Raw genomic sequence first — 25795 nt, 5'->3', positions numbered from 1 at the left:
ACCGGTGCAGCTGCAATAATGCTGTAGAAAGTCTACCACTGCAGAAAAGGAGCAAAGCACCTGCAGTTTTGACCCCTGCATCGGCACGCTGCAAATTCACCTTCAGACCATAGTTAACTATGGTTTAAGGTGGCATGTGAATCACACCATTTAATGGGCCTGGTTTTTCAGCATGGGCAGGACTTACTTCTGAGTAAACACACAGAATATTTCTTTTTTTTTATTTAGTGGCATTGTGTCTTATTCGTTTGCGTGTGTGTGTGACTCCATAGTATCTAGCTCAGGAAGTTTTGTATAGTTCGCTTCCAGATTGGTTAAGCCAAAAACGTTTTGCTGCTTGCTCACTTCTCTTAACACACGCACTCTCCAGTCTTCGTAATTTTGAATATCCAGCATTTCCACATATCCACTCCCAGTGCTTCCTGATGTGATGTTCCAGGAGGCTGCTGCTTGAAATTAATTGCAACTAATTAAACAGGATACAGTTAGAAGGACAATTGGACAATGGTGCCCTGGAGATTGCTTCATTCCCAGAGGCATTAGCAGCTGGCACTTGCACTGGTTCAAGCCCACAGGAAGGTGCTATATATCATAATGTCATTTTACATTGTTATTTTTCTGAAAGCAGCAATTTCAAAGTCTCCAGTGAACCTTGAGCAACTTCACGCTAAAAAGAAAAATGTTACTGTTCAAAATCTGTATATATATATATATATAAAAGATCCGAAGGAATTGCCTGGCAAGGCTAGTAGCATTAAATTTCTCCCATTATTTGCATGTAATATGTAATGTTGTAGTAACAAAGGCTAACAAAGCATTTAGGCTGCAACGGGGCTCATTGATTTTTTTTTTTTGGTGTCTTTGTTCAAATGTGGTCTAGCACTCTCAAGAAAACCATACCGTGCAGCAAATTGCCTGTGGCACCTATTTACAGTAAATCAGTAGTGTCATCTTGGTTTCTGTTTGGGGGGCGGGGGGCTTTCAGTTGGCTAAAGCAAATGAATACAATGCAGAGGAAGGGCTTTTTCATTCTTTGGGGGGGTTTTTTCTCCACACACTGGAGATGTGGCATAAGGCTCAATTTCATGCTGGGATGAAGGCCAGGCATTTCAGGAATCATGAAAACGAGCCCTGTAACCAATGCAAGCATGGAGCTAAAGAGCTTCTTTGATATGCTGCCTTGCTACTATAAGGAGAAGCATTGAGAGTACTAAAATTAGCTTTTGACCTACGTCCCAGAGCGACAAATCTCCATGGCCACGCAACCCTTACTTAGCAAACTTTGCTCTAAAATTCCATACAATAGCCTATCTTGTGACTAGAATAGTTTGGAAGGATGGCCTGAAAATGCTCCTTGACAGGCTACTTTTAGATGGCAGGAAGGCTTTGAAAGAGGAACTGACTCTAGGATTCGTGGCTGAACTTGATACTGTGATAGCAGAGTTTTCCAGTTTGGTGTAGTGGTTAAGAGCGGTAGTCTCCTAATCTGGGGAACCGGGTTCGCGTCTCCGCTCCTCCACATGCAGCTGCTGGGTGACCTTGGGCCAGTCACACTTCTCTGAAGTCTCTCAGCCCCACTCACCTCACAGAGTGTTTGTTGTGGGGGAGGAAGGGAAAGGAGAATGTTAGCCGCTTTGAGACTCTTTAAAGGGAGTGAAAGGCGGGATATCAAATCCAAACTCTTCTTCTTCTTCTTCCCAGGGAAAATGGCTTCTCTAGTAATATCAGGATCAGGGCCCTCAAGGTCAGGAGAAAGCACGCTGTCAACCATGTGGAAGGCTGCATTCATATGGTGTCATTGAAAACAGGCAATGGTCCGGTTGTCAGAATGGCAATTAGGGCACCCCCCCCCCAACATTTCTCCAGTGAAAATAGGGGTGTCCTATTCCATCATAAAAATAGTAATAATAATTTTATTATTTATTACCCCTCCCCCATCTGACTGTGTTGCCCCAGCTGCTCTGGGTGTTGTTGTTGTTTAGTCGTTTAGTCATGTCCAACTCTTGGTGAACCCATGGACCAGAGCACACCAGGCACTCCTGTCTTCCACTGCCTCCTGCAGTTTGGTCAAACTCATGCTGGTAGCTTTGAGAACGCTGTCCAACCATCTCGTCCTCTGTCATCCCTTTCTCCTTGTGCCTTCCATCTTTCCCAACATCAGGGTCTTTTCCAGGGAGTCTTCTCGTCTCATGAGGTGGCCAAAGTATTGGAGCCTCAGCTTCAGGATCTGTCCTTCCAATGAGCACTCAGGGCTGATTTCCTTCAGAATGGATAGGTTTGTTCTTCTTGCAGTCCATGGGACTCTCAAGAGTCTCCTCCAGCACCATAATTCAAAAGCATCAATTCTTCGGCGATCAGCCTTCTTTATGGTCCAGCTCTCCCTGCTGTACATCACTACTGGGAAAACCATAGCTTTTACTATACGGACCTTTGTTGGCAAGGTGATGTCTCTGCTTTTTAAGATGCTGTCTAGGTTTGTCATTGCTTTTCTCCCAAGAAGGAGGCAGCTGCTCTGGGTAGCTTACAACATATATATAAATATAATAAAACATTGAACAACTTCCGTATACAGGGCTGCCTTCAGATGTCTTCTAAAGGTTGTATTTACCTCCTTGGCTTGGAGGTCTTATGATGCCATACCCTCCAACATTTCTCCAATGAAAACAGGGACGTCCTAAGGAAAAGCGGGACATTCTGGGATCAAATCAGAAACTGGTATGGCTTCAGTAAATCCAGGACTGTCCCTGGAAAACAGGGACACTTGGAGGGTCTGTTAAGGTGAAGATTGGCCAGAGGCAAGAACCGTAGTCCAGGCAAGCAGCCATTCAGGTTTCAAAGTGTCAGTTACTGTGGGGGCAGGTAAGAGCTCAGCCCAGCAAATAAATCAGCCTGGTTCCTTAGCCTGAGGAGGTGGCCGCAGTTCTCAATCTGTTGATGGGTCTTGCAATGCTGCCTAAAGGCACCAATCAGCCTGCAAGTTCTTCCGCCAATATGGAGGTATAGGAGGACTGTCCCTGGTGCCTGGCCTTCAGAAGCCCCACTTTGGCACATCAAGAGGTCATTGTGTCAGTTCCAGAGCATGAACAAGTAAGGAGCTTGTGCTGGTGAAGATCAGCGTGTGCTCCACAGCACTCTGTAGAAGGAGGAATCGGCATGATTTCAGAAAATGGCATTCTCTTGCCAGCAGAATTTAGGCCGTTGAAGATGTATTGAGGACATCTTCTGCATTTTAGCAGCTGAGACAAACCCCAAAATGGTGGTCCCCCCTCCCCACCAGGGAACAAGGGGTAAGGAACAAGGGGAGAAGAAAGGTTGACATCAGGATCTGCTGCCTCTGGGGACCTTGCCACCTGAGGCAGTCGCCTCACCATGCCTCATGTATGGTCCAGCCCTGATTGAGGAGCATATGAAGCTGTCCTATGCAGAGTCAGTGGACCCATTTAGTTCCGTTCTGTACATTGTGTCCAGGGTCTTTCTTAGCCCTGCCTAGAGATGCTGGATCTCGAATCTGGGACTTGAGCTTATGGCCTATGCTGCCAACTTCTACTTCTTCTATTTCTCTGTCTCTCTCTCTCTCTAAAGAGGTTCTTCCCCCTGCTACCTTTTGCATGATGGCTTCTTGCACATGAAACAGAGCCGTCGTTGAAATGACATCACCATGTTAAGTCCTCCCCTCTCTCATGTCAGGCATAAGGTTGTTCAACATCAGCACTTTGTATGTTTCCCTGCCCATAAATGGCTGCTTTGGGGCAAGGATGGATTGGAGAAATGGATGGTGTGATGGAATCGCAGAGCTCATTAAGTGACACTCTGTGTCAGGGTGTGAGGAAGAGAATTTGGCATGGCGTTGCCATATCTGGCAATAGCTTCATGTCTTGTCTAATCTGTACTTCACATGCTTTACAGAGATTCCGGTGTGGCTAAGGATTTTTTCATACATTGCACCGAGAAACACATCTGCATTCCTTATTGATTTTTGTGTCACATGTGATGCTGTGAGAACCTGGAAGAAAAATCAAATGTGCATCCCAGCCAACGGTGGTCTTTGCATTTGCTTTAGGAACTTATTTAAAACAAAGCCAATTTAAGCCTCGTGTGTGGAAATGACCTAAGTCAGAGGGAATAGTATGCAGGCTGTCATTCCCCATTGCAGCAATTACAGGATTAAAGCAATCAGGAATAATTGATAAAGCTTAGGAAATGACCTTGGTTAGCCTATTGATGCACTCACAAAGAATGCCAAATCACAAAGAATGTCAAAGCGCATCATGATTAAGGTTGCCAGTTAGCAACACAGAGAATCTGAGTGTCTCTTCAGCAACTTTGAGGCTGCCAAAGGCAAAACACAAATAATGGCATTTATTATTATTATTATTATTATTTTATTTATTGCCTCTGTTATCCCACTCTTTAGCATGCAATCGGCATGGGTTTAGCACAGATTGCAGGGATCAGGTACACTTATTCTGTGCACCTGACATTCACAAATCCCACCCTATAGAATCACAACCTTAGTCAGGTCTGGGAGGAAGACAGTTCAATACTTGGGAAGCAGACAGACACTAAGAATGTTCTCCTCGTGTGAGTTCATAGAACAGAATATGCTCTTACGCTGCATTCATTGATTTTCTTTTTCAGTCCCTTGTAATAAGCCTGCTGCTTTTTTGACTTTCTTATGTCATCCAGGTGAGTACTTTTTCAGGGGATTTGAAAGGTCTCCTTCCACAGCTTCTAACACATTTTGGCCAACTTCGAAAACCAGCAGTTTAATTAGGAAAATTGCTTGTGGCTGCATGTTGAGAACTGGTATCTTTGAATGCTCCCCCAACAAAACTATACCCTCCAACACTTCTGCCATGAAACTAGGGACATCCTATTCCATCATATAATCATAACCAGAATAATTTTATTATTTATACCCCACCTGTCTGACTGGGTTGCCCCAGCCACTCTCAGCGGCTTCCAACATACACAAAAACATAGTAAAACATTAAACATCTAAAAACTTCCCTATGCCTTTGGATGTCTTCTAAAGGTTGTATAGTTACTTACCTCCTTGACTTGATGGGGGTCACATAACTCCATACCCTCCAACATTTCTCTGATGAAAATAGGGACATCCTAAGGAAAAGCGGGACATTCTGGGATCAAATCAGAAACCGGGAAGTTTTCTGTAAATCTGGGACTGTCTCTGGAAAATACAGACACTTGGAGGGTCTGCAAAACAAATAACAGTCCCAGGGCATAGAACGGTAGCACACCAAGGAGAACAATTTGCTCTGGCTATTTTTTCATGTGTAGGGCATCTTGATTTGTGGAGGAATCACTAAACATGCAATTCTGATTCTCTCCCCTCCCCCACAGCCTGAAGTTGTACCATTCATAGATAATTGTAACATGGTTATGTTGATTGCATAAAGCATGTTCTAATTTAAACAATCTGAGCCCTGTAACACATTTCTCCCCCTCTCTCACTTTCCTTCCCTCCTTCGCTGCATCCAATAAATTCACGCCCATGTTCTGCCAATTCTCCGCTCATTTGTTTCCTAACCCTGGGTTCTGTTTCTCCCCCTTCATCATCAAACAACTTTCAGGGAGAATGACAGGAGCACACAATATTACGTCTTAATATTCACATAATAATCTAAATAAAATGTGCTGAGTCTCCAGGTACTGTACTTTGCCCACGTTAATGGCATATTTCATTTTATGTACATGAAACAAATTTACAGTAAATGAAAAAGCTTTTATGTGGCACCAATTAAGAGAGAGTGCACTCGTTGGAGCCTTAGCATTTACTTCAAGTGAAAGATACCTTCCGCATAAAAATATAGCCAGAAGCCCTTTTTCGACAACTAACAGCTTGAGATGACACTTTCGGTGGAACAGAAGTGTATGGCAGAGCCCTTTCTACCAGGAGCAGGAGCTCCTGGGGTCAAGCCCAGTGCGCCTTGTAGGATTAAATCAAAATGCACCAGAAAAGGCTTGATGGGGAAAGACCCCGTGGTTTTTGTGTGTGCAGAGTACTGGCACCTCCTCTTTTTTGTTGACCATGACAGCCATCTTGTGCTGGTACCCATGGCACCTTTATCAAGACACCTTCTATTTTTACCAAAAAAGAGAAAGAACCCCGTTAGAAAGTCCTTCCTTTCCTTATACCCCCCAAAAGTTTTGAAAACTAACAACACTTTGAAAATTAGAGTTGCCACTCAGACAAAATGTTATTGCTCTAACCAATTTCCTACTGAATTAGAGGAAGAAATTGGATTTGGGGGGTGGGAGGGCAGAATCCTGCATAGCCATTCTTGTTAAGAATGCATGTCAATGAGGTGTAATATTGAATTTATCTATTTAGTTATTTTTATTAGATTTATATTCCGCCCTTCATCACCAGATCTCAGGGTAGTCGTTTACAAATATTAGAAATCCCAGTGGAAGAAGATTAGAGGAAATTTAAAATTTATTTACAGAAATATTGTAAAATTTTTGAATGTTGATGACATTGAAATGAAATGAAGGGGTTCTGGTAACAAGGTAAAATGTCAGATTGGATTGATAATAGATGAAAATTTGAAGCTATAATATGTGAGGGAAAAAATTAAGGATAAACTAACAGGATATGAATTTGCTGAACCAATTTTTAAATGGGATACTGTACAAAAAAGGGAGGCGTGAGGAAGTCAGGAAAATAAGTTAATCAAAGATGAGAAATTTAAAAAGAGGGATTTTTGTTTTTTGTGTTCTTTTTCTTTTTCCTTTTTATGTTAAATGTTTGTATTGTTGTGCTTTGTATCTTTGTATTTTTGTGTTTTTGTATTCTTCTTGTGTTTTTTCTATTTGTTGTTTTATAATTTCTTTATTGTTAAAACTTAATAAAATATTATTTTTTTAAAAAAAACAAATATTAGAAATCTGGAGAGAAATCCAGGATTTTACTGTAACTGCAATTGGGCACCAGTGAATTCATCTCCATCCTGCCCACAGGGGCAGAGGGGGCCACAATCTTCCTAGCTCAGGCATCATTTTGCATTAAATGGTTTGGGCCAGCATTACAGATACACAGATACACAGATACACAGATACACAGATACACAGATACACAGATACACAGATACACAGATACACAGATACACAGATACACAGATACAGATACAGATACAGATACAATACAGATACAGATACAGATACAGATACAGATACAGATACAGATACAGATACACAGATACAGATATAGATACAGATACACAGATACAGATACAGATACAGATACAATACAGATACAGATACACAGATACAGATACAGATATAGATACAGATACACAGATACAGATACAGATACAGATACAGATACAGATACAGATACAGATAGATACAGATACAACGCCTCTTCTCAGGGAGCTCTGAGAACTGTAGCTCTGTGAGGAGGAAAGGGTATCCTAACACCTCTAAGCATTTTTAACAAACTTCACTTCCCATGATTACTTGGGGGGGTACCATGATTGTTTAAAGTGGCATGGTACTGCCTTTAATGTATAGTGCAGTTGCCCATTATCAGAGCTCAAGGAAACATTCTAGGCAGATAGATATATTCTGAAAGGTTGTAAGGCAGGACCAGCGAGTGGTGTGTCTTTGGGAAATACCCAAGGGCCAGACAGAGATGTATGGAGGGCCACATTTCACCCCTGAAGCTGCAGTTCCTCACCCCTTGTACCTTTTACTATTTAAGAGCTTTTGTATGAGGTCTGTGGCCTGTTGGGAGCAGATAGGGAGGTATGACTACCCCAGAATAAATTTTTGGTTGTGGCAAACAGCTCACTGGACATATAAAATCAGTGTGTTGGAGCAAGGAAAGGAGGAAAGTTAATGATGGGAATTATTAGGAAAGGGACTGAGGATACAGCAAGCATCGTCGTGCTGCATTTAAGTCTATGGTGCAGCCACATTTGGTACATGACATATAGTTCAGGTCATCTCATCTTGGAAAGGATATAAAAGAGCCAGGAAAGTTGCAGAAAAGGGCAAGCAAAATGATTAAGGGGTTGGAGAAGCTTCCCCAATGAGAAGAAGCTGGAACACCTTTAAACTGAATTAAACTGCTTTATAGTTCAAGGAAGGAAAGCATGATAGAGGATATGAATGGTGTTGAAAGAGGAGAATTTTGTCCTTTTCCTCTCTCATCATAATAGGCAAGAGTTCATTTAATGTAGCTGATCGACCAGTGGCTCAGGACAGACAACAGGAAGTTCTGCACAACACAGCACTGAATTACCGTATTTTTCGCTCTATAAGATGCACCAGACCACACGACGCACCTAGTTTTTGGAGGAGGAAAGCAAGAAAAAAAATATTCTGAATCTCAGAAGCCAGAACAGCAAGAGGGATCGCTGTGCAGTGAAAGCAGCAATCCCTCTTGCTCTTCTGGCTTCTGTGATAGCTGCACAGCCTGCATTCGCTCCATAAGACGCACAAACATTTTCCCTTTTTAGGAGGGAAAAAGTGAGTCTTATAGAGCAAAAAATACGGTAACGTATGGAATTTTGAGTGATTTTTGCAGCTGTTGTTAAAGTTGCAAAGCAATAAATCACGGGACGCAGCAATGGAAAAATTTCTGGAACAACAATGGGATATGAGCTCCGCCCAAGGCATGACATATAACAGCAACAACCAGGGTAAAGAAAGACATAATATCTCACAAGGACAGGAAGAAATACCATGGACAGAATAATTGCCCCACACAGGAAGAACAAGGATATGATTTGAGTTCCTCACTTGTAGTTTTATAAACCATTTAATGCGTCAACGAGAACAGAAGTTGTATAAGGAATTATTATTGTGACCAGAATGTAATAGAAATTAATAAGATTTTGGAACGCAGAAATAAAGAAAAGCATCAAAGCATCAAATCTAGCATGCCACTTTATCTAAATTATATAATCTGATATTTGAACGATTGGTATTAATAATTGTGTTATAAACTGGTATTGTTATAATGAGGCTATTATGGGACTGTAATTGAAAACTAATAAGAAATTATTGTGAATTAACATATGGAATTCACGACCATGTGGTTTGGTGATGGTTACTAGCTTAGGACAATAAAACAAACTGAAAGAGGTTGTGTCTTTCAATGACCATTTACTATAACAATTAATTGGATCCTCTATGTCCAGGAGCAGATATATTTGAATATCCAATGCTGGTGGACAATCAATGGGTTGTAGCCAACGTAGCATCGGGTAACACATTCTGTCAGTGCGAGGATTTTTGCTTGTACAACGGAACTTCTCCCCCTCCTGCTCTCACGCCCCTCCCCCCCAATTATCTATTCTGAGATTTCCATTAACCTCCAGAGTAGATTTCGGGAAGGTGCATATGGGAAGTGGAGAGTTGTGGGGGAGCTCTATTGCAAAAGCAGAAATCCTTGTGTTGGCAGAACACATAAAGTCCAATGGGTTGGCCAGCATCTTCATCTTTTGCATATAAGCATGAAGAGGCATATGGCTGGCAGAGTGCAGGATTGGATAGGCTTTGGTCTGATCCAAGGCAATTCTTCCACTCTTATGAACCACTGAAAGTTCATTATTCAGCCATCAAACAGTTCCCTACTATGTTAGAAAGAAGGTTAGAATAGAATAGAATAGAATAGAATAGAATAGAATAGAATAGAATAGAATAGAATAGAGAGTAGAGTGGAATGGAATGGAATGGAATGGAATCCTTCTCCCAGCTTTCTATGTGCAGGGGAGCATTGAATCAATTGTGCCACCATCTTCAGTGGTACAACACCATCACATGAACATCACCTTCATGAGAAATAGGCCTCAGCTCTACAGAATTCAGAAATGGCATCTGATGGTCTTTCCAGATGACAACAACAGCATCCCATTTTGCTCTCTCCACAGCCTTAGGGTTAATTCACACTGTTGTATCAAATCACTCTACTCAGTCATGTGAGTGCACGATCATATGGAGAATGCTTAGCATGAACAGCGCCACAGACATGAAAAGCTGGCAATGACCTTCATGAACACAGCTGCCAGGGGAGCGGCAGCCATGAGCCCAAAACAGCCTGCCCACACTTTCATGTGTGAGGTCATGAAAGGTCACACTTTTGATCACATGCCAGCAAATTTTGGCTGTGCAGTAATAGTTGACTGGGAGGTCCTCCTGCAGAAGAAGCCCACTTCCTCAAAAGATCTGAGTTTTTGCTATAAGGAAAGTCATGGGTAAATGCACTGGAATAACACTTGGTTTAGTGCAACATCGTCTGCACTTCCCGAAAGCAAATCAGAACAAGTGCTCATTGAGTAGCCAAAGTCATCTAATCTCCCTGCACACAAATCAGGACAAATGGCCAATAAACAGATTGTCTGGTCTGCAAGCACCCTAAATCTGCAAATAGGAGGAAATAAAAGGTAAAGGTAAAGGTACCCCTGCCCGTACGGGCCAGTCTTGACAGACTCTGGGGTTGTGCGCCCATCTCACTTAAGAGGCCAGGGGCCAGCGCTGTCCGGAGACACTTCCGGGTCACATGGCCAGTGTGACATCGCTGCTCTGGCGAGCCAGAGCTGCACACGGAAACGCCGTTTACCTTCCCGCTGGTAAGCGGTCCCTATTTATCTACTTGCACCCGGAGGTGCTTTCGAACTGCTAGGTTGGCAGGCGCTGGGACCGAGCAGCGGGAGCGCACCCCACAGCAGGGATTCGAACCGCTGACCTTTCGATCAGCAAGTCCTAGGCGCTGAGGCTTTAACCCACAGCGCCACCTGTGTCCCATAAATAGGAGGAAATACAGTGTGCCAAATACCTCCTTTAACTAACCTCCAGCTCATCAGCATGATAAGCAAAAGACAGTGGGAGCACAGTCAAGCAGAAAGTTCTCCTGCGAAAGACAGCAATGTATAGTGGTTAGAGCCTGTGCCCCTCCAGTTATGGTTGGCCTCCATCTCCAATAGTGGCAAAGCATGTGCTGGTACTCCCAGAGTCCGAGTGGAACGTATTTTCTTCCCAGTGTCTAGGACTACTTGTCCCAGAATCTACAGCTAGAATCTCAAACTCTGTGCATCATTTCTGCCAGAACCAGCACATGATTGGAGGGGCTGATTGGGCAAGGCGGCCTAGCCATCCCTCTACTGCAAGTTGCACACACACAAATATCTTTGCCTCCACCCCTGAAAATGCCCTCTTGCCAAATGCAGGGCCTGGTTCTCACATGAGCCATGTAGTCATCTATCTTTGCGCATCATGGCAGGGAGGAATTTAACCAAATGCTCTCGTTCTTAGAAGCATTCTGTCTCTTCTCTCCAACCCCTCCTGCTTCATGTGTGTATCACCTATTCCCCCAGCAAAACATAAATATAGATTATGATAGACACGATATTAATGATGGCTACAGTTTCTATAAAGGAAATGTATTTTTTAAAAAATAAATAAAAAATCACTAAGTCTCAGGAGAGAAGAATAAGCCATTAATGAATTAGTACATTAGCAAGGGTAATGTTTGCACTAAGTTGATAAATGCTGTCTCCATAAATCACTTCGATCTATCTTTCCTTGTCTCGGCTCAGACCACTTGCAATCTGCAAAGGTTGTAGACTTTTTCTCTCTCTTTTTTGCACACACTTAGTCAATGACTGGCAACACAACTGTGGCCGCTGCAGTCATTCACGTTGTCATTCAGAAGCCCTTGTTAATGTGCTTGCCAATGAAATTCTGTGCTTGTTTAGAGGATGTAGTGTTCCAGATAATAGACCCTCCCTGCCCCCAATAAGGTCAGCTTTCTGATAAATAAGTTTTTCATTGTGCAGCAACAAGGCAATACCCGAACCAACATACGTTATGGCTGCCAACTAATTAAAGAAGTTCTCTGTGCAAGTCCTATCGCACCCTAATGCTTTATTGCTACAGAAATTTACACTTTTCTGGCCCATGGTCTCAAAGTGGCTTGCATGTAAGTGAATCTATCTACCGTATATGCATACAGACAGACACAGAAGGCGGTTGTATGGGCAGCACACTATGTAACATACAAATGTGGTTTAGTCAGCATTTATTTAAATTTAGTACAATGGATGATGCTGTGATCAGGCTAAACATCCTTCTCTTTAGACAACTGGCCAGGTATCTCTGCAAATACATACAGACCCAGCATGATAAAGTGATTAGAGCTGGGAAGACTCGGGTTCAAATCCCCACTCAGTTGTGAAGTTCAAAAGCAACCTTAAACCACACACCTCCTTTCAGCCTAACCTACCGTACAGGTTGCTGTGATGAAAAAATGGAGGAGACCATGTACACTGCCCTGGACTGGAGGAAACTGGAGAAAAGGTTCATTCTGCAAGGGAGGACCTCCTGCAGATGCCATCATAACAGGAGCTGCATTCTGCACAATGTAGGAATCAGGTCTTTAGTGTTGTGGCACTTTTGCAGTTCCCTCCCCTTGAATATTAGACCACTGCCAAGTCTGTTGTTGTCTTATTCTTCTTTTCCTTTATTAATAGTCTTACAATACATTATATAAATATATGATACATCTCATAAAGTAAATTGAAGTTTCAATCATATACACACAAAAAAGAAAAACATATACTTTATCTTTTCTTACCTATATATAAACCTTGAACTTCTGCTGTATTTATGTTGCCTTTTATGCAATTATTAACAAAAATCCTTATCAAAAAATATTAACAAAAAATATCCTAAGGACTTTGGACTGTCAATTCCCATTGTATAATTTTATTTTGATAGTGAATGTACCTACCATTATTACTCTATTCTTTATATAATCTCTAATACATTCTTACAACAATTTGTACCATTGATCTTATTTCTCATATGTTTCTTTATCCAAGGTCAGTGCTGCCATAGACAATAAACCACTGGCATATTTTTGCGCATATCTCTTATATTTGTCCCATATTTTTTTTTCAAATTCTTGTCTTGAATTACCCCTTAAACTGTTGGTCAATTGTGCCGTTTCCACATATTCTTATAGCTTATTCTGCCACTCCATTAAAGTCGGAACATTTCCCCCTTTCCAATGTTTTGCTACTAGTGTTCAGACCACCGCCGTGGCATGTAAAAATATTTCTCTTAAGTTTTTCGGGATATCTTTATCAACGATACTTAGCAGAAACGCTTCTGGTTTTTTAAAAAAATGTTATTCCAAAGTTATTCTGCCCAAGTCTGTTGTCTTCTGGACTCCTGCTGAAAGCCTTCCTCTTTCAACAAGCCTTGTCCTGGAATTGTTTTTAAGACTTTATTTATTTATTTATTTTTATTGCCACTCCATTAAAGTCAGGACATTTATCACTTGTTGCTTGCTGCCCTGGGCTCCTTTGGGAGGAAGGGTGGGGTACGAATTTAATAAATAAACATAATTCTAAGAAATCAATGCTTTTAATGACATATATACAGATATATAGATATATAGATGATATAGATATAGATAGATATAGATATAGATATAGATATAGATATAGATAGATATAGATATGGGTTGGGATCCCAATCATGCTGCACTTACATTAGTGCTTTGTGCATATAAGTAAACACTCAAAGCAACTACTACATTTAACAGCAATCAAGTTCACAATCCTCTCGCATAAGGATAGCCAACTGGCAGGCCGCATGCTGGATCCAGCCCTCAAAGCAATTTTATCTGTCCCCCAACAGCACGGCCAATTAAAAAGTTAGCCCATAACTTCACACGCCGGAAAGAATAAATCCTATGTGGAGTTCAAGCCTCCTAATGAAAGGGAATATATGCCAGGCTAAACTTGTCCAACTGGTTTGACCCACTCCAGCAATCTATTTTCATACCTGGCAAGGATGGGTGTAATTAATTACAATATCTCATCATAATCTCATTATAGCTCATCATGTCTCATTGTAATATAGAATACTTCACATTTCAGAATTATTATTTTTTTTAAAAAAAAAAAAACCCAACACCTTTTAATGCAGCATCTCTCTTGGGGTTTGGTATGCATTCTGTGCCTTAACACGTATATGCTGAAAGTGGCAAACTCTAGAGTATTATTTTATTTATTGCATCTATATCTCACCTTTTTCTTCAAGGAGCTCAAGGTGGCATACATGGTTCTTTCTCCTCCACATTTAATCCCCACCACAATCCAGTGATGTAGGTTAGGCTAAGAGTCAGTGACTGGCTCAACATCTCCCTGTAGGTTTAATGGCTGAATGGGGATTTGAACCCTGGTCTCCCAAGTCCTAGTCTGGCACTCTACCCACTACTGCAGGTGTTTCAGACTATATCTCCCATTGGCTTTAGCCAGTATTTAGCCAGGGAAATTGGGGGGTGGGGTCCAAAGTATCTGCAGGGCATCAGGTCATGTGGGTTGCTGCTACAGAGCCTGGCAGTTGGCTTAACAGATACATTTCTGGACCACAGACCAATGAATGTAGAAATGGAATGGCTTCAAGCTGGTCCTACCTGCCCAGAGAAGCAGAAAACAACATGAAACAGCATATCCATAACCAGAAACTGTATACGCCAGTCTCTTTAGCATAACAGCAGGTGAGGATAGAGTCGTTTCACAATGAGTGCCATTGTTGCATCATGCTGACATCACAGGCAAAGCCTTGCTATGAAAGAAAAGATGGAGGGAAACCTGAAGGTGGGAAGACTACAGTGGTGGGATGCTGTTGGCCCATGGCATTCTGGAAGAAAAAGCATCCTCAACCAAACCCAGATTGTTTGACAAGACGGGGGCCTTGAAGAAACCACCAGGATCAAATCATCACAACCTGAACCAATCTAGTGATTTGTGTGCACCTCCTTTGAAAGGATGCTTTGTAACCCAACAAGTGATATGTATTTGTTAGAACTACAGAGTTTCTTCTGACGACTCAACCAGATCTATAAAGATGTTACGCGGTAACAGGCCATGCAAACAAGGTCAGCATTTAAGGGATTTTTCTGGTGAATTGAGAGCCTTTCCCTGCATCAGCACACTCATATTGTCAAACCCACCTTATCAGCAGTCAAGCCTTTTTTTGCTGAGGCTTCTGTAGTTTGTGGGTTGCAGTTCCAATTTTGCAGCCCTGCTGATAGCCACCTTTAAGGGCAGGCGAAAGGGCACACTGCTTAGCACAATGCATAATGGAAACAAGTCACAATGTAAGCAAATGTTTCCTTTGCTCTTTCTCTTTCTGCCCTGAGAACCAACTGGTAGAAAGGTAGTGTGCAAGGCATATCAAATAATTGAAGGCTGTCATTTTCAGTGGCCTCCCCAGGAAGATAGTTGTGTGTGTTCCAGCCCAGAGAGGATTCACAGATTAATTTTAAGTAATTGCCAGTCCATGGTGAGCTTACTGTCTCCTGCTTGACTACCCATTGTTGATCAACTGCCTGAAGCAATGCAGCATTTGTCTACTTCTGAGCTTGACCATTCTTTCATATGCTCAGGAAGTAACTGTACTCTTCCCTTGGCTATAGGGTGCACATCCACCTTGCTTATTCAATGGCATAGCGTGGGGGGTGCGGGGGGGGCCGGCCGCACCGGGTGCAACATCTGGGGGTTAGGGTTAGGGAGTGCATATCCACGGGTTAGGGGCCGCAAATTACTTGCCTTGCCCTGGGTGCTGACAACCCACACTACGCCACTGTGCTTATTCCCTTGTCCACAGCTTTGGGCAGTGAGCGGTAAGCCCAGGAATATGGCAACCTTCGTGCCTTCATGGAAAACTTATTCCCAAAGGCTGCCAGAGAGTCTGTTGCTCCTCTGCATTCAACTTTGGAAGTCCTGGTTGGGCAACAGAGACAGAACTGTTGTAGACTGCCAGGAAAAGAGCAAAGCTACAGAAGGACCATGCCGCTCTGGTTGCTCATTTTGTACAAGATTGTAGTTCTACAAGAATTTGTTTAGCCTAGCCTCTTAAGAGTCCTATGGTCATTTTCATCAGGGGAAACTAAGGCAGGGAGGTGGCTCTTTGCCAAGTGGCTGAGAATCTACGTTTCCCTGAAAATATGCTTCAGTGGCATGCTGGTCACTGGGCTGTTTTGTGTCAGCTTCTTCAAATGCTCTGGTTTGCAATCATTGTATCTCCAGGCCCATTAGGCACCCACTCAGATACTGGGGTTGGGAAAGATCTCTCTGCTTTTGGCCTCAGAGAGCCACACTGCTAGTCAAAGTGTGGATGGAACTATGGTCTAATTCAGTGTACAAATCCCTGCTTGTTTCTTGCCAGGGAATATTCATGCCTGCTATTTAGGAGTGCAGTTGAACTGTCAAAGCAACATCTGCTTTGCCTGGGAGCTGGTTTTACAGAGCCTGCCTTTCTTACGTGATCCTGGCTACCTCTTGCTTGCTGCAGGGCAACTCCTAGTCCCCTCTAGGAACTTTAAGGCCCAGCAAGCTCACAGCCCAGCCAGAAGAGGACACGAGGGGGTGTTTAGATCCCATGCAACTCAAGCTCTCCAGTAGCTTCCAATTTACAGAATCTTTGTGGCTCAGCACTCAACACATTGAGTGGGTTGACTCCCCCCCCCCTCAGAATAACTAACAGTGCAATCCTGCATGTGTCTATACAGAAGAAATTCCTGTTGACTTCCATAAGGCTTACTCCCAGGTAAGTGCATATAGGGCTGCAATCTAAGGGTGCTTCCAGACTGTTGCTATTTTTTGGGGGGGGGGGGAGATTCGATCACATGACAGCAAATTCTGGCTGTGCAGTTGACTGGGAGGTCCTCCTGCAGAGCATGCCCACTTCCTCAAAAAGATCTGACTTTTTGCCATAAGGAAAGTCATGGGTAAATGTGCTGGGAAGTGTGGGATAACACTTGGTTTGGTGCAACATCTCCCTCACTTCCAGCAAGTAAATCAGAACAAGTGCTCATTGAGTAGCCAATGTCATCTAATCTCCCTGCACACAAATCAGGACAAATGGCCAATAAACAGGTTGTCTGGCCTAGAAGCACCCTAAATTTGCAAATAGGATACCGTGTGCCAAATACTTCCTTTAACTACTCTCCAGCTCATCAGCATGATAAGCAAAAGACAGTGGGAGCACAATCAAGCAGAAAGTTCTTCTGCAAAAGACAGCAATGTATAGTTATGGTTGGCCTCCAACTGCCATTGTCCCCAGTCAGCTTAGCCAATGGTTTTTGAATGATGGGAGTTATAGTCCAGCAACATCATGGGGTGGGGTGTCCGCAGGCTCCCCAACCCATATAGAATCTTAGAATCATAGAGAAGGAAGAGGACCCCATGGGTCATCAAGTCCAACCCCCTGAAATGGAGGAATCTCAGCTAAAGCATCCATCACAGGTTGGCCACCCAACCTCTGCTTAGAAGCCTCCAAAGCATTGGACTAGGAGCAGATTGATCATGCCAGTTTAATCCCCACTTAGCTAAGAAGCTCACTGGTTGACATTGGGCCACTCGCAAGCTTTCAGTCTAACCTACTTCACAGGGTTGTTGTGTGAATACAATGAAGAGGTGGCAAGAACCTTGTATGCTGCCCTGATCTCCTTGGAGGAGGGGCAGGATGGAGACGTAACTTCTAATAACTGAGATGTTTTAAAAGCTACATTGAAATGAATAGGAACCTTGCAAGAGCTGTTGTAGCACGGCTCGCATTCCTTTCAATGGGCTTTGTGCTGGGCTGTACCAAAAGTGCTTTTCGCTTCCCTTTTTCTGTGAACGCAGACTGTACACAGGGCGGGGGAAGAAATCTGCAATAGTGACAGGATTTTTAATGGCGCCTCACCTTAAATGCATTTTAAAATATGTAAATCAATAAAAAAATTATTTGTAATAGCTGCGCTAAGAGTACTGGTTAGCCTTGCCGCGGAATGAATTGCAGGCTCCAGGCTCGATTACCATACATCGTGGGAGCTGTAGTTAGGATTAATCTGTCAAAAGGGATGGTTTAGTGTTGATGAATATGACATGTGACCATTAATGATGTTGATTTTATCTCCTGAGATTAGCAAGATTTACTTCAGATGGATAATAATGTCATTTGCTTGATGCGGTAGATCTGTTTACGAGCTGATTAAATTGTGAGGCCTTGCTTCATTTCATGCTATTTGGTTTACAGCTTCATCACAGCAATCACAAAAGCTGTGGAAATGTCCCACATCCCATGTCACAATAAATCATTGTTTAAGATTGCAGCTATGTATTTAGCAGTTCAGTTTTCCATAGGCCGCACATTCCTTAATGAATATGTAATTGGGAACACATTAAAAAAAGATTTTTGGGGAGCATACGGCTTTAGAAAGGTAGTAGCATTGCGGGGGCTGCGGGGAATCTGCCCTCTATCTTTTAATTGAGATTAAGGAAGCATTTGAGTAATTAGCTGTAACAAATTGCCTTATTATTTAGACAGCAAAATAAACAGTTGTGTTTTTTTTATTTAAAAAAAAATTCCATGTGTGGCAAGAATTATTATCATAAATCAATGCAAACGTGACAGCCAAACTACGATGAAGGAGGCTTGCAAGCAAAGTATATTTTCTGCCTACTTACTTTTTGCATTTCAGTAAAAAGTATCAGAAGCCCGCTTTAAAAAGAGTAGAGTGCTTTCGCCCCAGAGGCTGGAGGTTATGGGAATATCCACAGTGCCACTGCAAACCGCTGGGTCAATAACAGTAATATATATAATATATATGGGTCAATAACAGTAATATATATAAGAGCATTGTAGCATGAGAACAGCCCCAATTTATGTATTTGCTGGTGAAAAAAGGACTTGCGTGCCACAATTTCATAAAAAGTATAAAAGCGGTTAACAACAATTAAGTATATACACACAGTGAAAACGACACAAACGTTTGAAAACCTATCAGACGGACTCAAACCACAGGTCAGTTCTCGTACTCAGTGTTCAGGAGCTTATGAGCAGGATATCTGAAGATGCTGGAATAAGCCCATAGCTCAATGCTAGAGCAAATGTTTTGCATGCAGAAGATCCCAGATCCAATCATTAATAAAGTGGGGGGGGGGATTCCTGCCTGAATCCCTGGAGATCCTCTACCAGTCCATGTGGACCATAGATGGACCAATGATCTGACTAGTCCCTTGTCCATCTCTTGCTATTTGCCCTGACACCACAGAGCCTAGGACTTGCCGATCAGAAGGTCAGCGGTTCAAATCCCCACGACAGGGTGAGCTCCTGTTGCTCAGTCCCTGCTCCTGCCCACCTAGCAGTTCAAAAGCACATCAAGTGCAAGTAGATAAATAGGTACTGCTCTGGCGGGAAGGTAAATTGCATTTCTGTGCGCTGCTCTGGTTCACCAGAAGCGGCTTAGTCATGCTGGCCACATGACCCGGAAGCTGTATGCCGGCTCCCTCGGCCAATAAAGTGAGATGAGCGCCACAACCCCAGAGTCGGCCACGACTGGACCTAATGGTCAGGGGTCCCTTTACCTTTACCTTTACTGGTGTTCAGAGATATATTCATATAGAGATATTTCATTTTGCTATGATTGCTGTTTCCTATTGTTAGGCCTGTTCTCCAAGCTACTTACAAATGCCACTGGATGTTATACTTGCATGTCAGGTTGTTCCCCACCTTCCCCACCCCATTGCAACATTTGCATATTCTTCCCAGTATTGTGATGTCATCACACTGAGCAGTTCTCTGGTGACAGCCAGCGATGAGAAGCAAAGGCAAGGAAACATGGGATAGGATGTCATCACAGTAACTGTGCCTGAACACTGTGAGCAGAGGGGAGGGAACTCAACTGCCATTGTGGCAGTGGAAAACATCATTGTATATCCTTGCATTGTGTCTAATAGTACTTCTTTTTATCTGTGCTGATCCTTCTCCCAATCATTTTCACTAGAGGACCCCATTCTAGTATTAAATGAGAAATTTGGGGTGGGGGGGATCTCTGCTCATTTTCTCCACAGCATTCATGATTCTATCAGCCTCTCTTATGCCCTCAATTGTTTAAAGTTTTTTTAACAAAGGGAGGGGGAACAGCTCCAAATGCTTTTGATGAATCCAAAAACACGTAAATCACAAGGCGCTAGTAATTAGCCCATTCTAATGACACTGTAGTTAAGACTGTTTGAATATTTTCATTATAATGCCTACCCCCTTTTTCGTCGGAAATGAAAAGACTGGAGATAAATATGGGTTGTTGTTCACATGAAGAAAATTTGCATGCAAAGGACCAGAACCACACTCGGTCTCTCTGGTTTTAATCTACTTTATCACTGTCATTGAAATCACTGCTAAAAACAAGAGCAAGGAAAAAATCACCGCGACATCTTAGGCTTCATTTTAACTAGTTTTTTAATGCAATTTTCAATACAGCTGAAAGAAATAGCTATAGAGAAGCAGTAACGATTGTCTGCCCCTCTTTCTTGGTGAAAACAGAGCAAGAGACTGTGAGTCGCTTCATGCATTATGTTTTTGGCGCACACCTTAAAACATAAGCATACTTCTTTAAAAAGTATGATAAAAACATGGGCTTTATACAGATTCCACACCTTAAAGAGCCGTTATTTGCTGCTGCTTCCTTGATGAGTTCAAGATGCCTTTCTGCAAAAACATGTGAAATGGATAGCTATATTTCCTTGTTTGTGGGATCCAAAGAGAGGAAACAAAAGAGCAGAGAATAGCAAGTGAAAGCTTTGTTTCTCTTGTACACCAATAAAATGGTTGACATGGAAGTCAGTGTGGTTAATTCAAGTCAATAGAAAGCTGCACTAGACCTACAGAGACTCAGAGATTCAAGTATCTTCTCAGCCATGAAGCTCGGCTGAGGTGACTTTGGCCCAGTCAGTTTCCCTCAGCCAAACTCACCTCACAGTTATTTTGAGGACACATTGTGAAACTGTAAGGGGACTGGGAGGGCAGGAAACACCTCATAAACAACCCTGAGCAGCTTGGAGGGTGGGCAGAATAAATATTGTAATAATTAAATGACCAAAGAAAGGAAATGTGATTGTTTTCTGTAATGGAACAGATCTTATGTAATGCAGGTTATAGTATGAAGAGGAATTTCTCTCTCAGCAAATTATGTGCTGCAGGCAAAACAATATATCCTTTTTCCTATGTTATTGAGTGCTAAGTCTTTTCTGCCTTAACCACTTGGCAAGTTCACCATCTGTATAAAATAATCTGTGGCAGGTGACCTCCAATAGGAAAGTCCTTGCGGCTAGAGCTGTTTTTTAAGGAGCAGCTTGTCTCACACCCTCCAAGTTTCCCTATTTGCCAGGGACATCCCTAATGTATACAAGCTGTCCCAGTTTCTGATTTGATCCCAGAATGTCCCACTTTTCCTTAGTAAGTCCCTATTTTCATTGGAGGGTTTGGTAGAATGTCCCTATTTTCATTGGGAAAATGTTGGAGGGTATATGGTGTTATCTGCCATCTGAAGGCAGTCTTGTATAGGAAAGTTTTTTAAAAAAAAATGTTTAATGTTTTATTGTGTTTTATATATATATTGGAAGCTACCCAGAGTGGCTGGGGCAACCCAGTCAGACGGGTGGGGTATAAATAATAAAATTATCATTCTGGAATGGGACGTCCCTATTTTCATTGGAGAAATGTTGGAGGATATGTTGTCTTCCATGCTTCTACATCATAGTTTTCAGATTTTATGTTCAAGATTCCTGTTCCAAGTGCTGTTTATTTGTTTTCATGTTCAGAACAAGGTATGGTGGGACCTGAGGTCAGGTCATGTTCCCCTGCTGCCCCTCTCCGCCCTTCCCTCCCTCTCTTGTCCCATGCCATCCTGCTCTACAACCTTGCTCTTTAAAAATTAAGATTTTGTTAAAGCTTTTTCATAATACAATAACAGAAACTAAACTCATCTAAATGCCTTCTTTAAGACGTAAGAGGGATTGAGGTGCATCCTGGAATTTTAGGTTAGCACAACTGAAGCAGATTAAAGTGCCCTGTCGCCCTAGCACAACAAAACCACTTAACAACAACAACAGACTTTTGCAAGTTTGGAAAGTGGCAGGGAAATACACTGAGAATGGATTCCAAGGGGTTTAGGCAGCAGCAGCTGAGCCTGAGTAAGGAAGGAGACAGCAACTTGCAACGTAAGCTAGCAAAATGGTGGTGAGCAGCCCTGCAAGTGGCTAAAGGCAGCAGCAAATATGTCAGGGTCACTTGTCTACATCCCTTTTAATCTGCCACCTGAGGCAGGGATCTCTACTTACCTAATGGAAGAGCCGGTCCTGTATATCGTGAAATATTTATTTTTCTGATTTATTTTTAATATTCTGTTAAGGTTTGGCTTGGCTTGAGAGGAACACCTTGTAATATTAATACATCTCTATATATGAAATATATAAATAAAATTCATATGCTCTTTATTCCAGATTAAGCAAACTTCCTGTTTCTTGATGAGATTGCCATATCTCTCAAGTTACAGTTCTAGGTGTGTTGTATACCGAAAGGGCTGGGTGGGGTTGTACGCGTTTAATTCTTGAGTTGAAAGTGTGAAATTACATGCAATAATTCACAAGCTCAAAATTAAAAAGCCTTTTTTACCCCCCCCCCCCAAGAGTATGTGAGTGGGAGGACAACTCCGGAAAGATGAGGAAATCTGTTATTGACCTCTTTGAAGCAACACTATTCTGAGAGTTCCCAACATGAAACTTGGTTACTTTGGCAAACTACGCCATGAGACGACATGTTAATTGTGGGCACTCTGACTCTCAGAGGTGGGGGAACTGGCAAGAGAAGAAAGCGAAGTGCTTAAGGTAAGAGTTTGTAACATTTCACAGAACCTCTGGGGGAATACGGAACTCAAGAATCAATGGACCTATGAAATACCCTGCCCTAAACAAAGAACCAGAGAATAGTGAAAGCATTGCAGCCATGCATGGAGGTATGGGACTTCACTGTTTAGCAACAAGGTAAAGGTAAAGGGACCCCTGACCATTAGGTCCAGTCGTGGCCAACTCTGGGTGTGCGGCGCTCATCTCACTTTATTGGCTGAGGGAGCCGGCGTACAGCTTCCAGGTCATGTGGCCAGCATTACTAAGCTGCTTCTGGTGAACCAGAGCAGCGCACGGAAACGCCGTTTACCTTCCCGCCAGAGCAGTACCTATTTATCTACTTGCACTTTGACATGCTTTCAAACTGCTAGGTTGGCAGGAGCAGGAACCGAGCAACGGGAGCTCACCCCGTTGTGGGGATTCGAACCGCCAACCTTCTGATTGGCAAGTCCTAGGCTCTGTGGTTTAACCCACAGCACCACCTCCATCCCTCTGTTTAGCAACAAAGCCAGCTGCTATTGTTTTGCTGCATGTTCTGCACATTTAAGCAGGCAAACTTCACCACGTTAACCACATCCATTGGTTGTCTGTATTCACCCTCTAATTATTTGTTTTCGTGTATTATCACAGTAACTTTCTATAAAGGAAACTCACCTGGCAATGAGCAGAAATGGCTTCATTTTGACAGATTTGGTAAACCTCTGTCTGGCATGTACCAGTTCAAACTGTAGCGGGGCAGAATCAGATAATCGATTGTTCCTCCAGGCAAGCCATCCCTGCACATAGAACACTAGCACGTCAGGGAGAAGACTAGGCTAAAACTCGTTTCTGCAATATCTAGTTTTCATGACAGGTTATGCATTTTTTGACCACTTTCCCCATCTGCAGTCTGAAGTTGTGTAGCCTTGATACAGGTTAATCACCGCAGTGAGACCTAATTTTCAGACAAACTGGTGATTATTTCTCTCTCTTAAAACTGGAATTTTCTGCTAGTTGTCCACTCAGTATATAAAAGCATATCGAAGACACTGGGTTTGGTTTTGCCTTTTGAAGATTCCAGAGTCTGCAATTGTGATGTGTTACATTTGTTAATACAAGGGTTACCCAGTATCATTGGCTACTGGACAATGAATGCTTTGCTTTATAAACAATTTCTCTCTTTCTCTTTAAGTTTACACATCAGAAATTTGAAACAGAAGAACTGAACTCTGCTGAGAGGCTTGCTTTGTCCTTTATCTTCTGAACCATCGGTCAAGCTCACAAGGGTGTTCCAAAGTCTTTTAAAAAGCTAATTGACTTATAAGTGGTTTTCTTTCAACATAAAACCTGTCGAGCTCTTGATTCTTAGGAACCCGCGAGGATAGATTTGGCTTGGCTTCCTGTGCGCCAGGGGTCTCTGAACCCTAGGAGAATGCTTTGCAAAATGAATTGGGCCATTCACAAAGAGGGTATATTTTAAAACCCAATTGCCTTAAAAAGCTTCATTTTGTATTTTTAGCTCTTCCCTGAGCACAAGCACTCCTTGGGGACACTGCCAGAAGCCTGGACTGCATTCATCCTTTGATTTCCTTAAACCTTTGTGTATTTACGCTTAATAACCAACATTAGTGACATTAAAATTCTACTCACTGCAAGCAGCAAATAATCCATTCTTGCCTCCTTTTTCCTTTGATAACTGACCTTTAATATAGATCCAAGCTTAAACTCTCCAAACAGTCATTTGCACACTCTCGCAGTAACATTCATCACTATTTTCAGATAATTGCCCGGACACATCAGTCAAGAGTTGGATCCTATATGAAAGAAAAGCAGAGATCCAGAGTGAAAGATTAGGGCTTGGGCAATTTTTAAGTGAATTTCAACTAAGGACAAACATCTCCCTGGTATTTTATTGAGGTCAGTATTTAGATGGATATAATTAAAGGTATATAACTACTAGCGCAGCACTGACTATTTGTCATTTTTAATTTTGGGGTCAACACTAGTACTTTCTTCCCAAACTATCTAGAATGTGAGAATGCTCACCTTTATTTTCAATCCTGTTCAGTGTTGTTGTTTTCCCAAGCTACTGCTGCTGCAACTGGTTTTTCCTTTGGCTGACGCTCCTTTTTGCTTCTTGGATTAGTCACGTGTGATAGTTCCACACAATTGGAGATTGCGTCTTAATACTACGTGTGTGATGATGTTACAGCAAGTGAAGACTATTGAGAGTGGTGGCAAGCGAGGGCAATTCTGGTGTTTGGTGAACCATTTTTGCAAGGCATGCCAAAAAGTTCCTAAGAAAAGGAGAGAGCTTTTGACATTGCCAAAACCACATGTGGGGCAGAGAAATTGCTTTCAACTCAGTGCCAACATTCTAGAACAACACAAAGAACTCATAACCCACCTACTCTCAGCAGCCAGAAACATCATAGCCAGACACTGGAGAGACCTGTCAGGAGTAAGCATGGACCAATGGCACCAAATAGTATGGGAAACAGCCCTACTAGAAAAATTAACCAATAAACTGAAACTGACATGGGGATAAATAGAAGAAGATGCCTTCACCCTGGTATGGCTCCCCTTTATCACACACACAGCCCAACAAGACAATGACAAGAATCCATCAACAACATACGAATCAATATGGCTAACCTGATTCAAACACACACACACAAACCCCACTCACACATGAAAACAAAGTTCAGCACAGCCAATCACAAACAAACAACCACACCCTAGGTCAACCCCAACCTCTCTCACCACCAAAGGAACACAAGCAAATAGCAAAGAGAACCTGCACAAACGACACTGACACAAAACCCCTAAGCAAATTAGACACATCGCCTCCCAACCCCAACCCCACTCCCCTTTCCCCCCTCCACCTCTCCCCCCCCCCTTTTCTTCCTAATGTAACCCTAATGTCTCAACAAATGAAACTGACCTATGGAAAATGTAACTTGAAAAAAGTTACCTTGAACATACCTTTGTCAACCAAGAAAACTTTAAAAAATAAATAAATGAATACAACAACAACACCTAAGCAAGAAGCTAGCCTAACATAAATTCTTCCAATATTTATTTCATTTTATTTGTTTCTT

The 25795-nt window shown here is 42.4% G+C and overlaps 1 long non-coding RNA gene across 1 annotated transcript; it reads right to left on the bottom strand.

Annotated features, from left to right (window-relative positions):
* Window positions 1–844: 844 nt before the first annotated feature.
* LOC309371251 lies at window positions 845–24900 on the bottom strand. The gene is made up of 4 exons (XR_014168970.1): window positions 24741–24900; window positions 24396–24508; window positions 5053–5121; window positions 845–1131 (listed from the first exon to the last, which is right to left on the bottom strand). It is a non-coding gene; the product is annotated as an uncharacterized lncRNA (long non-coding RNA).
* Between the last annotated feature and the right edge of the window lie 895 nt (window positions 24901–25795).

The sequence above is a fragment of the Podarcis melisellensis genome, assembly GCF_964234715.1.
Source record: "Podarcis melisellensis genome assembly, chromosome: 5".
In the NCBI taxonomy this organism is placed as follows: Eukaryota; Metazoa; Chordata; class Lepidosauria; order Squamata; family Lacertidae; genus Podarcis; species Podarcis melisellensis.
The sequence above is the reverse complement of the archived record's forward strand: the minus strand, read 5'-3'. Positions and strand labels throughout refer to the sequence as shown.